At 38.0% G+C, this 15,680-nt stretch overlaps 1 long non-coding RNA gene across 1 annotated transcript; it reads right to left on the bottom strand.

Annotated features, from left to right (window-relative positions):
* Positions 1-498: 498 nt before the first annotated feature.
* On the bottom strand, positions 499-12,060 carry LOC146736230 (uncharacterized). Its single transcript, XR_014930915.1, has 3 exons — positions 12,013-12,060; positions 3,298-3,583; positions 499-3,145 (listed from the first exon to the last, which is right to left on the bottom strand). It is a non-coding gene; the product is annotated as an uncharacterized LOC146736230 (long non-coding RNA).
* Positions 12,061-15,680: the final 3,620 nt, after the last annotated feature.

Here is a 15,680-nt window from a genome sequence, read left to right on the forward strand (position 1 = left end):
CTGGGTTAAGTCACTAAAAGAAATACCATTTAGTTATGGATTTGGGGAGTTGTGGTACAACCAGGGTGCGGGCGATGAAAATGCGTTTCTTGGCTTGTTTCGTCAGCGGTGTTTTGACATAGATCTCCAAAAATGGTGTGGTGTTGTAGACTCATTTGACAGATTAAGTTCATATAAACTATATAAACGTAAACTGGAACTAGAATCGTATCTTGTAATTGAAATGAAAACAGCTTTTCGACTTGCTATGTTAAAATTCAGAACATCATCACATAGTCTAATGATTGAAAAGGGACGCCACCTAAACATACCAAGACCAAACAGGATCTGTCCAGTTTGTTGTAGTGGGGTTGAAGATGAGATTCATTTTTTACTTCTCTGTCCCGCCTACGACGAGCTGAGGCAGCGCTATATTCCAAACATATACAGTAAGCAGCCCCGCCTACAACACCAGTTCATTAACCTAATGACCAACAAAAATCCACAAACTGTTAGAAATTGTGCTAAATATTTATTTTATTCTTTTCTTAATAGAGAAACGTTGTTAGAGGAAGCAATTCTTAATGATATCTAACTATTGTATTTAATCTTTGTTTAATCTTTACCATGTGTAACCTGTGACCGCATATACTAGTGATGTATCTTTGAGTGTACTTAGGGCCGGCGGCCTATGGTACTTTGGAAATAAACATTATTATTATAACTAAGTTATTCTGCCAAGGGTTCTAGAAAATGGAACAATACTCGAGGTGACTTCTCACAATTAAAATTTACAATGTTTTTGAAACTTTAATACTTATAAAATGTTTATTTTTTTAAAAGCTTTTTTTAACAATAATATTGCTATGATTGGACAATTTCCTTTAAGCCGTTATCCAGATTTTGACAGATGTCTTTGGCTTCAAACGAGAATTCCTAATTGCATTATTATAACTAAACTTTTTCTTTTTATTTGTGAATGAAATTACACAACATTTTAAACAAAACCATGTTGACTGTCAGAAATTACATCCCTTACATGACAATAAAAACTATTAAAAGCTACTTTCTGAAAAACTTTACTAAAAACTGAAGTTAAAGATACAGGCATGTAGATACATATGTCCTATTTATCTCCTTTTTAGAAATAGCAACAATGTTACTACACTAACAAAACACAGGAAACGTACCAAAATTAACGATTTATTAAAAATATAAGTTAGAGAAAATGTAAATTCTTCCTGATTGTCTCACCCACAAATTTTGCTCACGTCAATTCGCTGTAATAATTTAGAAGTATCAACAATATTGATGCAAATATTATTAAATATTATTAAGAACGTTGTCATTAACATATGAAAATTATTCCAACAGATTTATTAATATCTTTGACAATGTCCAGCAGTATTGACCATAAAAAAGCTTAACAAAGATTCCATATGTGAAAAGTCAGCCTTACGAAAGTTGTAAACTGTTCTATCTTGAAAGATAGGTATCTCTAATAACAAACTCACAATTCAGTGCTTACTGATTGGACGTTATTTTGTTTCACTAATCGGACTCAAAATGCCAGACCGAATCCGGTTCATCCATCATATAACATATATTCACATACAAAAGCCAATTCAAGAAGGTCGGCTAGTGGCAGTTTTGCTGTCAAATGTGCTTGAAAATCAATTAGTGGTCATTTTCAAATAGGATCAAAACATATGCAAAACATGGTTAATTTGTTGAATTCTATGACGTACATACATGATCTCGAACTCCAGTAATACTAATAATACTTGATGGTTGTTTCTATAACTGGCTCCACTGTTTTGATTTTGTTTTATAACTTCTGATGGCGCGTAAAACCATTATCTGAACGAGGGCATCCGCGTTCACACCAATTATTTTGTGAGATAAAAAGCCCTGATCATATATTGTGACACCAGGTTTTGGTATATGTTATTTTTGGCAATGAACAACAAAATCAACTCATTAAGCAAATTAACTCTCGTTGGCAGAAAAGAAAATCGGCGTGGTTCATGGCCAAGCAGCAAACATATAATAACAAAGATACAGGAAAACTAGATTCATTTATGGTGTACTACTTCTTTTAAAAGGATAACAAGCATTTTACTGCAGCTGAGGACGTGTGTTCAGTGGGATATAGCATATATCACTATCACTATGTTAGTGATCGCATGCATTAAACCACTATAACAACCAAATTAACATGCGAATACATTTGTCAAACTAAAGAGTGTTCGTTATTAAAATTTACCAGCTGGTCTATACGCGTCTTTACCTCCTTCGGTACTAAAACAACCTGTGTACATATTTGGGTCCTGGCCACAAATATGCATACAAGATTTGAATACTGCGACATAGTGCCTCTTATTGACTGGCTCAATTCCGTCAATGCAGAAAAGAGGCCCTGGTTCTGGACCTCGTACCTTAAGATACTGCAGCATTGCCCCAATGGGGCAGAATCTCTCGTCTTCCGAGGACGAGATAACTATGGAAGGTTGGTTAGGTCGGCAAAGATTTATACCGCTAAATGAGGCTAGACCGGATTCAGTCTGATTAGGAATGAAACAAATGTCATCTAATTGAATTAAATGACAATTTTTAGTTGATTGTGTCAAGGTTATTTCGTCAATTTGTGTACGAGCATGAAATGAAAACAGAAACATTGAGCGAAATAACCTCCCAGTGTATGTGTCACGTCTAATCTGGTCTAAAGTAATAACAAGCCGGTGCAGTATTGTCAGTGTAATATATTGACGAGTTACTATTGGACATTGTTGTAATGAAGCTAGAATTTTTTGTATGACAAAACTTGTGACAGGGTTGTTGACACCTAAAACAGTATGCATACAACTAATTGCAGAACTGTAACTCCTAATTGTTGCCTGGGTGTAACCTTTGACTCGCATATACGAAATAAACAATGCCACTACGGGAACAGAGAGTGGAATTTCGAAAGATATAAGCGACTTGTACTGGGTAGTGAAGTTCAGAAAGCACTTCCATGCCTGCCTGTGTCGTGCAATAACAGTTGGCACAAGACGACCTTGAAGAATCTGTTCTAGATGCTCAATACATTTGGCATCAAATACAGTTCGATGCTCGACGCCTGTCTGTCCCATGCTTTTGTCACAATGTTCTGAATGTGAGTACCCTGTAATTAGATTAAATACAAAAATTAAATACTACTCTAATGTGACAAAATTAGATTGAAATAGTTTGTTGTTGGGACATACTTTGTATGAACCTTCGAATGATTTTCTAACTCAATAGCGTACACATTACGACAAAATATCAACTAATTACCCGTAGTAGGAGATGTTGAGGAATGCATCAACGAAATTGTTTGTCCCTAGATCACTGTATGGTTGTGTATGTTGTGTTTTCGTTAGGTCTATGATAGTAGTGAGCATTTCTACACAATGTAGTAGTGGTGCCGACGGCGCTTCGAGTTGACCAGTAGTAGTTAACAGTGTTTGCTGGTCACCGTTTGTACCGTTTTTCTGACCCATTTCGCCGTTTGATAATGATAGCCTATCTTCTCGGCACTTCTTTTCTGACAACATCTTTAGAGCCTGGATGGTTCGTTTACCTGTAATGAAAAGAAAAGTTAAATACATTTTCGAACATTGGCAATAGACTCACGGTTTATCAAGTATAAATGTTCAGTCAAGTATCGGAGATCTTAGAGCGATATACAATATTCGAATGTTGTTTGTATGGACATTTACATATTGACGTCACCATACTTGTTTAGTACATGGTAGTCAACACGTGTAAATGGCAATGTTATACGATACGAGCGATACGAGCGGCGTATAATAAGTAATGCTCCTGACCCACTTCCAGTTGTCTGATCTAGATGAAATGTTATGGGTTATGTTGCAGAAAAAACAGCTCTGAACTAATTGTGGTTTCTGATTTACAGGTGTTTGTACTGAGTCAGGTGTGAAATGGAGCCAGTTGAGTGTCGCACTGTGATCCGGTTTTTGTATTAGAAAGGACGCACACCAAAGCGGACTTTTAATATGTCATTGTGTGCATCACTCTATCTGCGATTACCCGGAGTTATGCATATTCAATGACCACAGCGTATTCAGAAATCCCAGGGCAGTCAAATGTACATCCCCATATCTCAGAAGACACCCTGATATATTTTGTGACGCACTGCGCTAGGAACTTGCATCTTAAATACACCACTATTAAGATATATCTGGCAGGCATACGGAATTACTAGATATTAGGTGGCTACCCTAATCCACTGTTTACACTACAAGGTCAGTCACCTCTTCGCCTTGATTATGTACTCCGGGGAATTAGACGTCTCCGAGGAACTGAAACTCGACCACGTTGCCCATAACTGTAGATATACAACGTTTGTGCAACCTACTCCGTCAGGGGGTATTTGGTCCCTATTTCGATCTCATGCTTGAATCAGTATTTCTGTTATCCTTTTATGGTTTTCTCCGCTGCAGCGAGTTTACTTGCCCGACTTCAACTTTAAATATGCAGTACTATTTATGCCTGGCTGATATCAGTATACCAGATCATGCAGCCCATATAACCATTCATATCAAGGCGTCTAAAACAGATCAGTTCCGGTAAGGTTTCGACTTGCGGCTTTTTCTAACAGGTATGTTTTTTGTCCAGTTACAATGCTGCAGCAATTATTATCCGTGCAACATAAAATGTTTCCCCTTGCAACCGAACCACTGTTTATGCTTCCGGAACGAACACCCCTTAATCGTCGTATCTTCACAGAGTCTCTTCGTACATTGCTCGCAAGGATTGGACTACAATCGTATTTGTTTGCAGGACACTCTTTCCGCATCGCAGCAGCTACCGCCGCAGCAAGTGCTCACATTCCTGATCACCTCATCCAGACATTAGGCAGATGGTCCAGCAACCGTTATCTTACCTACATCAGAACACCAGAGAGCCTTTTACAACATGCCTTTCAAAAAATGGCAACATCGAAAATAGAATCTGACATTTACAGTATTGAGAACTTTTCTATTGCATCATATGCAGCATCCAACATTTACAGTATTCAGAACTTTTCTATTGCATAATGTACCGCAGCCAATATTTACAGTATTTAGAACTTTTCTATTGCATCATGTACGACATTTACAGGGTATCTGAGTCAATTTACAACATTTAGGATGTTGGCTTATCATGTGTAATTGGTTCATTTTGTCATTCCTACATCTAACCACATTCATCTGGGTCGTTCATGCGCACATGTCACCCAGGACCCCGCTCCCCAAGTCGCGCATATATCAAATGCCCCTTGGGCTGGAGCATTATATCATTACTCATCGCCACCTGGGTCGCACTTGTTCAAATGCAATCTCAAAGCCTACTCCCCAAGCCGTGCATATTTCTGGGCTGAAGTAACCTACCATATCCACCTGGCATGCACATGCACACGTGTCTTCCAGTATCCTGGTCTCTAAGCCGCGCATATTTCATATGCCCCTTGGGCTGGAGCATCCTATCATATACTCATTTCCATCTGGGTTACGCACGCTCATGTCGAACCCAGGATCCTGCTCCCCAAGCCGCGAATATTTCATAAGCCCCTTGGGCTATAGCATCCTTATATCAACTAACTCAACTCACTACCCAATCCTTATTTAATGAGGGTCACTTCAGTCATGACATACTATGACAGAACCCCACACCTTCCCCGTGGCTTTCGTTGCGTATGGAAGTTATTTTCACGAGTGATGCGGTGTATCCTGCGGCCGTACTTTCACGAGCGAAGCGAGTGAAAGTACAGCAGAATACACCGCATCTCGAGTGAAATAACTTCCATACGCAACGAAAGCCACTGGGAGGGTGTGGGGTTCTGTTATTATTACATATGTTCCATACTTGATTATTTCGTATTAAAGAAAGAACGTGCAAACCGGGATGGAATTTAGGTCGGGGAACCCCATTGCCCATTAATATGTTCCAATATAAGGGCTTAGTCTTTTCCACGAAACGAAATGAAACAAAATAAAACGAAACGAAACGAAACCCTAACCCATAACCCTAACCTTAGATTTTGAACGACCTCAAACATCGTCCCGTCCGTATTTCACAGTGTGAAATTTTCTCAGATATTATTGGGCCAATGAAAAAAAAATGCGAGTTAGGGTTAGGGTTTGGGTTTGGGTGTGGGTTTCGTTTCGTTTCGTTTCGTGGAAAAGACTAAGCCCAATATATGTGTTACGCCCTAGCAGCGCGTGTCAGTGTAGAACGCGCCCGGAGAACGCGTGTCGCTGTTTGTTTGAAATTAAAATAAATCTAATCTGAGTCACTGTCCGAATAAATAACTCATTGACGTTTAGTTGGGACCACGGCAGAACCAGAACTTGAACTGGACGACAATGATACACAGTTTATGTTGAAGTTAAAAGTTCTGCCACATAATTGTGCATTGGCAAACATGCCGTGCAACTGCGGAGTGTACTCCACTGACGGGATGACTTTTGTCTACAGCGGTTGTCGCTGAGCTGCACGCTACAACTTCGTGTGTGATGTTGCTTGCTGGTCGTGGATTGACTAAGTCTTGTTTACCGGTTAAAATGTTGCTTTTTTGGTGTTGGTATTTTTTATTTGGAACTGAGTAACGCCGCAACGTCGCCAGCAGAAACCTGGTATCTCGATGCTGATGGTTGCGGCTGGATAGTAATCGATGATTTTACTGCTGGTGGATCTTCTGAAAGCCCTTTAAGGTTTATAAAACTCAGTTTCCAGGTGGTCAACATACATTAAGTTCTCCCAATCGTAGTATTCCATGTGATGTACACCTGACATGCCAAAAATGTTGTTGAACGATTTGAACTGGATAAAAATAGCAGACGAAAATGTGTTTACAAAATAAAAATAGTTCGGTAGCCAATGAAAATACCATGTTCATTTGCATATCGACCGTGAAAATACCGAAAACATTATTGCATGGGTGATATGCAAATTAGTTTGGGCCAAAATAAGTGACTGCCTGAAAGTACCATTACTGTTGTTCAAATTTCATTTCACTCGGCAAGTCTATTCATGTACCCCAAGGGGAAATTATCATACTTCTAAATATTGTTTATTTCGAAAAACTGTACTCCTGAAGGGACTACTTTGTTTGCTCGCAGACCTCATTTGCATATGGGTTGTGGAAATACCGATTTTGATTTCAGGGACGAATCAAAATAATAAACTGCAGTACATATGTAATAATTGCCATTCCCTCAGTCTGGGCCAGGGATTTTATCCTGCCCCCATTCAGTTTCTCAGTAGCTACTCCCAATGCTACCCCTTACTTGCTCTGTCACCTTCACGGTCACACACGACCTTGGTTGTACAGTTAATTTCATCCTCTGGGCAGCATAGTGCCCTTCAGCTACAATGTTACTCCGTGGCGTTGATGTTGGCTTCACTTATGCCCTTGGCCCTGGTAAGCTAGACTGAAGAAACCCCTTGCCCAATTATTAGTTTTATTAGAAATAATCATTTTTTAGTTATTGTAGAGATAATAGTTTTTTTAATATTGCATAATGAGTGTACGTTTATTGGTTTGTATAATTTGATTATGTATGTGCTTTGCTATTAAATGTAATTCAATGTACATCTTCCGTATGCAGTGTGTCTTTACAAAGTGAGATCTGTGTTGTCACAGATATATTTTGTAAAGACACTTAGCTCACTGCTAGTAGGATTTGCTTAGTACCCCTTAGTTAGTCTTTGCAACTCTGCTTAATTAAGCGCTTAATTCATTTGGTAGCCAAACAGTTCTCACTTGCACACGACACTTAGCGATACCTAAATTTCTTTTGTCTCCATTGTTACCGCTCATTCATTCAGTTTTTTTGCGCTACAGTGCACAGTGCATTATCGTCAATCCCAACACCATCCCATCCTCCGTCTTTTTGCCCCTTCATTCCGGCTTACAGGCGAAGGATTTAATCCTGCCCCCATTCAGTTTCTCAGTAGCCACTCTTCAGGCTACCCCCTCACTTGCTCTGTCACCTTCACGGTTACACACGACCTTGGTGGCACAGTGACCTTTATCCTCTGGGCAGCATAGTGCCCTTCAGCTACAAGGTCACCCCGTGGCCTTGATGTTGGCCTCACTTATGCCCTTGGCCCTGGTAAGCTAGACTGAAGGGACCCCTTGCCCAATTTTTAGTTTTATTAGAAATAATCAATTTTTAGTTATTGTAGAGATAATTGTTTTTTTAATATTGCATAATGAGTGTACGTTTATTGGTTTGTATAATTTGATTATGTATGTGCTTTGCTATTAAATATAATTCAATGTACATCTTTCGTATGCAGTGTGTCTTTACAAAGTGAGATCTGTGTTGTCACAGATATATTTTGTAAAGACACTTAGCTCACTGCTAGTAGGATTTGCTTAGCTCCCCTTAGTTAGTCTTTGCAACTCTGCTTAATTAAGCGCTTAATTCATTTGGTAGCCAAACAGTTCTCACTTGCACACGACACTTAGCGATACCTAAATTTCTTTTGTCTCCATTGTTACCGCTCATTCATTCAGTTTGTTTTTACACTCCAGTGCACAGTGCATTATCGTCAATCCCAACACCATCCCATTCCCCGCCTTTTTGCCCCTTCATTCCGGCTTACAGGCGAAGGATTTCATCCTGTCCCATTCAGTTTCTCAGTAGCCACTCTTCAGGCTACCCCTTCACTTGCTCTGTCACCTTCACGGTTACACACGACCTTGGTGGCACAGTGACCTTTATCCTCTGGGCAGCATAGTGCCCTTCAGCTACAAGGTCACCCCGTGGCCTTGATGTTGGCCTCACTTATGCCCTTGGCCCTGGTAAGCTAGACTGAAGGGACCCCTTGCCCAATTTTTAGTTTTATTAGAAATAATCAATTTTTAGTTATTGTAGAGATATTTTTTTTTAATATTGCATAATTAGTGTACGTTTATTGGTTTGTATAATTTGATTATGTATGTGCTTTGCTATTAAATGTAATTCAATGTACATCTTTCGTATGCAGTGTGTCTTTACAAAGTGAGATCTGTGTTGTCACAGATATATTTGGTAAAGACACTTAGCTCACTGCTAGTAGGATTTGCTTAGCACCCCTTAGTTAGTCTGTGCAACTCTGCTTAATTAAGCGCTTAATTCATTTGGTAGCCAAACAGTTCTCACTTGCACACGACACTTAGCAATACCTAAATTTCTTTTGTCTCCATTGTTACCGCTCATTCATTCAGTTTGTTTTTACGCTCCAGTGCACAGTGCATTATCGTCAATCCCAACACCATCCCATCCTCCGCCTTTTTGCCCCTTCATTCCGGCTTACAGGCGAAGGATTTCATCCTGCCCCCATTCAGTTTCTCAGTAGCCACTCTTCAGGCTACCCCCCCACTTGCTCTGTCACCTTCACGGTTACACACGACCTTGGTGGCACAGTGACCTTCATCCTCTGGGCAGCATAGTGCCCTTCAGCTACAAGGTCACCCCGTGGCCTTGATGTTGGCCTCACTTATGCCCTTGGCCCTGGTAAGCTAGACTGAAGGGACCCCTTGCCCAATTTTTAGTTTTATTAGAAATAATCAATTTTTAGTTATTGTAGAGATATTTTTTTTTAATATTGCATAATTAGTGTACGTTTATTGGTTTGTATAATTTGATTATGTATGTGCTTTGCTATTAAATGTAATTCAATGTACATCTTTCGTATGCAGTGTGTTTTTACAAAGTGAGATCTGTGTTGTCACAGATATATTTGGTAAAGACACTTAGCTCACTGCTAGTAGGATTTGCTTAGCACCCCTTAGTTAGTCTTTGCAACTCTGCTTAATTAAGCGCTTAATTCATTTGGTAGCCAAACAGTTCTCACTTGCACACGACACTTAGCAATACCTAAATTTCTTTTGTCTCCATTGTTACCGCTCATTCATTCAGTTTGTTTTTACGCTCCAGTGCACAGTGCATTATCGTCAATCCCAACACCATCCCATCCTCCGCCTTTTTGCCCCTTCATTCCGGCTTACAGGCGAAGGATTTTATCCTGCCCCCATTCAGTTTCTCAGTAGCCACTCTTCAGGCTACCCCCTCACTTGCTCTGTCACCTTCACGGTTACACACGACCTTGGTGGCACAGTGACCTTCATCCTCTGGGCAGCATAGTGCCCTTCAGCTACAAGGTCACCCCGTGGCCTTGATGTTGGCCTCACTTATGCCCTTGGCCCTGGTAAGCTAGACTGAAGGGACCCCTTGCCCAATTTTTAGTTTTATTAGAAATAATCAATTTTTAGTTATTGTAGAGATAATTGTTTTTAATTATTGCATAATTAGTGTAAGTTTATTGGTTTGTATATTTTGATTATATATGTGCTTTCCTATTAAATGTAATTCAATGTATATCTTCCGTATGTAGTGTGTCTTTACAAAGTGAGATCTGTGTTGTCACAGATATATTTTGTAAAGACACGTAGCTTACTGCTAGTAGGATTTGCTTAGTACCCCTTAGTTAGTCTTTGCAACCCAATCTGATTAAAATAAGACCCTAGTTTTGGCTTTTTTTTGTTAAAATAATATCATTCATATTTTTTCATATATTCTATTATTTTTTTTTAAATTTGTTTGCTGGTATTTTTTAAGTTTTGATAATCGCGAAAGCCCACAAGGATCTGACCAACTACCTATACAAATCGCGTTCAAGTACCTCTCCGCTGACGGGAGCGCCTTACGAAAACATGGTGATGCACTTTGCGCGTGCGCATGAAGTGATCACAAAAAAATCAAAAAATGGCGGCGCTTACCGGCCAATCGAGCCAGAAACCCGAACAAATAATTGACCATGAGGTGAGTATTTGTTGAATATGACATGTTTTCTATTATGATTGAACTATGTCGGGTATTGGTGGCTGTTTAGTCAAGTAACAATATTTATATACGCGAAAATGCGTACTTGTGTGGATATAAATGAAAATACCAGTGTTATTCACAGGCGCTCGGAACGTTTCTTGGATAATAAAAAATTATCTAAAGTAGGATCGGCATAGTTAGTCAGTCGCCTACCACTCATGTTAGGAAGTTACTAAGTTAGTCACATTAACAAGGATACAAGGAGGTTTTGTTTTAATATTGTTGCCTCTTGTCTCATTAATGAATAACCAAGTCACAGTCCCTCTATCCTCTATAGTGAATGTTTTATTTTATAAATGGTAATTTACTTGCACAACAGTAGTGTCACTGGAAATTCTTTAATTTGACTGGCTCATCTCATTTTGAAATCTTTACTTCCTGTTATTATTTCAATATCTTGGTGATTAGTTTCTAAGTGATTGATTAATTGGTAATTCTTCCAGATAGACAGTTTGACTTTGTTGGGATTTAGTGCGAAAATGGCCAGAGATATCCAGAATGATTGAAAGTTGCCAACCTATATATATGGTACCCCAAAGGAACAAAGTACATCTTCATAGACATGCTACATCAACATCATGGTGATAAGATTGTATTATTGGTAGTTGATGAAACTCATACTATTCAAAAGTGGTAAGTATATTGCTTGTATGCTTGCTTGTAATATTTGTATGCATGTTATTTCCATAATTGACACTAGAGACATTTTGAGTCAATCTAAACTACTCACTGCATTATGGGAAAGAACTTCCATTGTATTAATAATCTGGAAACTGACTAAATTCTTATGTAAATTTTATGAAATTTTTCAACAATATTAGGATTTGTATCACTATATTAATATACAAATGTACAATTTTTTCATCCTATGTCAGAGATATTTTTGAGAAACAAGTGAAAAAAACAATTCCTCACCTAGTAAATTGGTATTGTTGTGAACAAAGGACAAACAACGTGTAAATGCTGAACAAAAACGTTCCGATATTTCAGGTTAGCGACAGCAAAATAGTAATCAGCGTTAATAAACATTGTGGAACACACATGATGGACAAACGTGATTATTATCCACAAACTGACGTTGTGAGACATGAATAAACCTAGCATTCCTAAAAAGACTTATTGTACGAACCTGCAGCTCAATGGTACAGCACCACTTGCACATTTCCGTAATTATGTGTATTTTTCCCACATCTGTAGTTGGATATCTATAAACATGTGTACATACGTAATTACGAAAGCAATCTATATTTGTCCACACTAGCAATACTTTTAGCTTATAACTACCATTATTTATCATATGTATATAAATAAATGTTTCTTTACCAGTTAATCCCAAAATGTTATCCACTGTCATCATCTGAATGTATTCTGCATATTTACTTTTAATTTTACGGAAATAAGAAAAAATGTTCTTACACAATTGGAACCTGATGCCGTCAAATGGGCCACATGACCTATTGAAGTCATATTCAGATGTTTACTCTGCTGAATGATCTTCGCAGGTGGATTCGGACGAATTCGGTGACCCGTTATGATATATAGGTTATTTATGGTCGTCTTTCTGTTAAAATAGAGATTAACCGGTAATGCTAAGCTGCAACCGTACTCGATAAACACACAAGAGATGTCACTGAATTCAAACCAAGTTCGAAAAAGCACACTACTCAGGCCGCTAACTAATATGCCTGCAATTTGTCATCTGGAACAATTAGGATCGTCCTCAACGTGTAGCGGAAATCAACAAATGTTGACTCTTTTACGATGTCAGTACAGATTATTTTGGCTATGTATAAATTTATGGCGAAATAACAAAATATAAATGAAATCATTAAAACATGACCCTGATATGTGGCCGATTTGACAATACGAGGTTCCAATGTCGTAAGGTAACACATTAAACACTAAACATGCCGAGTACATTCGAATACAGAAAAAGTCTATCTCGTAGAAAAACATATATTTATATATATATGATATATAATGGTAGTTATAAGCCAACAGTATTGCTATTGTGGGCATATATAGATTGCTGTCGTGACTATGTATGTACAGATATGCAAATTTACATACAGATGTGGAAATATACACATAATTGTGGAAATGCAGGAAGGCGTGCTGTGTTAAATTATAGGTTCGTACAATTTTACTATCGTATCAGTCTTTTTAGGAATGCTAGATATATCCATGTCTCACAACGCCAGTTTGTGAATGGTATTATGCAAATGAGATGCAAAAACACAATACTAGTATATTAAAAAAATTGCGCTATAATTCAGATGACAGTTACATTACCAATGCATTTTTTCAGAACTTCAGAAAGGTGTATGTAAAATATACATTACAGCAACGATGGGTTTCAATCTGTGCTTGCCGTATTATCAATGTCCAAAATTAACATGGCCTTCTATTGTCTTATAAAATATTAGCAACAACTTCTGTACCAAATACCTCTAAAATGACACTAGTTGCATTGTACAATCTGCAAAAAGGCTTTAGATAATTCAGTTGTGCAAATTAATGAGGTTCCGTGACAATGTGTGATCATCTGAAAAGTTCATCACATCTCATGTACAATGTCTAAGTGTTTTTAAAATTGGTTGCATGGTTCTATCTACAACACTGAATATAATAGAACATAGCATTGGTTGCATATCCTTATATGCAACAGTCCTTTACAAATTACAGTTTTAATAATAATTAAGGTCACATATCATTGTATGGTCACATGCTATGGCGATTATATATAATATTATAATAATAATACAAATTGTATTAAGCGATGTTCTCTGTGTTACACACAACAAGTTTTCAAAACACTTATAACAATACCGTTAAAATCAAATTTATATTTTATTGATTGACTGGTGATTGGAATGTGGCAGTTCATTCCACAATATCCCCTATAAATGCTAAAAGAACGTCAACCATATGTTTTGGGGTACATTTTGAATCTTCTATTTTCAATAACAAAAGACCAGTGTTAAAGTGCCTGTGAAATGGCTGCTATTTTCACGCCTAAAATTATCAATTGATACATAAATATTATTAATTTTTATGTTTCTAAGCATGACTTACGTTTTTAAGTGAAAAAATGTGTTTTAAACTTAGTCTACGGCAACTTTATTTTTGTATATTTTAAAACGAGGCTCCTCATTTGCATACAGAAATTCCCCTTGTGACGTCAGAAGGGGAAGTCGCATGGCAGCTTGCATTGCCGATACGTGTAAATAAGGCAAATTTCTTGTGCAGTTTTCTCGTCTTTGACAATATTGTCACTTATGTACTTGTTCGTCGAGGAAGAATGGACCATAATGAACATATAGTATCAATTTTTGTTGCATGGGATTGAGTTAGATGCGAAATATGTCCGTTCTGGTGTAGCTGGTCACCGTGATCGTCACCGACACCGGCGCACGTTTGTACACTGTTGCTGGACAAAATAGAAATTGACGTCGGAATTATCTCGTTATTTAGCAGGTTACTAGGCACGTCACTACACTGTTTTATTTCATCGATCGTCTGTGTAAAACTTTCAAAATTAAAATAAAAGAGAACATATTTTGACATTCTAAACATTAGACTATAGTGATCACTATAAAATAATTAAAAAAAACGACAAATCACAGTTACTAAATAAATGACAGCCGCGTGGAAATGAATTGACATTTTGTTGAAATAGGTGAACGCGTAGGGTCACGGCGAGGGCAAGTGCGTTAAAAGCGGCGTTTAATTGGATAACAAAAATAATCGAGATCGACACACATACAGATAAATTCAGACTGGATTCGAGTTAGCTTGATCCATGGCGTGATTGTCATAATTATAACATCGTATTAACACTTTATTTGGTGGAAACACATTGACCAAGCCCGGATTCTTATTTCATAAATTATTACGCAGATCAAGCTGCAAGCATGGAGGTAAAAAAAGAACAGAGGTGTGAATTCGACATTCAACACCAATCACCAAACTTTTAGCCTTCGAAAATGAAAACAATTAGCAGTGTGTAAGGGCTGTGTAATTTCCTGTTTGTCCGACGCTTCGTTTTCGTGTAACTGTCAAAATTATTGCTAATCACGATCGCAAAAAAATCAACTCATTTGAAACACTTGCCGGACGTCTCTCTCTCTTCTGAATCCGCCTCGGTGATCATGGGCTGGTCCAGAATCTATTTCTTTCAAAAGTGTTGCGCCAGGTTTACGTTGTCGGCGTTTCTCTTTAAACCTAGTCGTTTTTTTATGGACGAAAACAGTTGAATGAATTTAAGGTTAAGTGATGTCGCACCTTGGATCGATTAGAAACGTGTGAATGCATACACTATGGTTATACGTTTCACTGCAACTGCCCACAACACAACATCTAAAAACTCTCTCTCAAAAAAAATTAAAATAAAATAGACAACAAAAAAGAAAAAAACACCGACCGAAAAATGTATATCGTTTAAAAGTATACTGAACGACCAGTGTTATTATGGCTCAGGCGTATGACTTCCTATCACTTTTGTCATATGGTGGCGCACTTTCGGCGAGAGTCGGAAATCCGGAAACAGTCGACCGTTTCATGATAGGTGGGCGTGGCTACAACACGAGAAATATCCCAAATTTACTTGGATACGAGTAATCATTTTCAGCAAAAAACAAAACAATAACTACCCTTTTCAGTGGGACACAGATCTAAAATGGGAAACGTGAGGGTGGGCATTGCACAGGCACTTTAAATGACCTGAGGCCACTATGATACGGTTCATAACGATCGCGTAAATATTGTAGCAGATTTATATAAAATGTTATAGACAAT

This window comes from Saccoglossus kowalevskii, chromosome 11, assembly GCF_978046115.1.
Source record: "Saccoglossus kowalevskii chromosome 11, keSacKowa6.1, whole genome shotgun sequence".
Classification (NCBI taxonomy): Eukaryota; Metazoa; Hemichordata; class Enteropneusta; family Harrimaniidae; genus Saccoglossus; species Saccoglossus kowalevskii.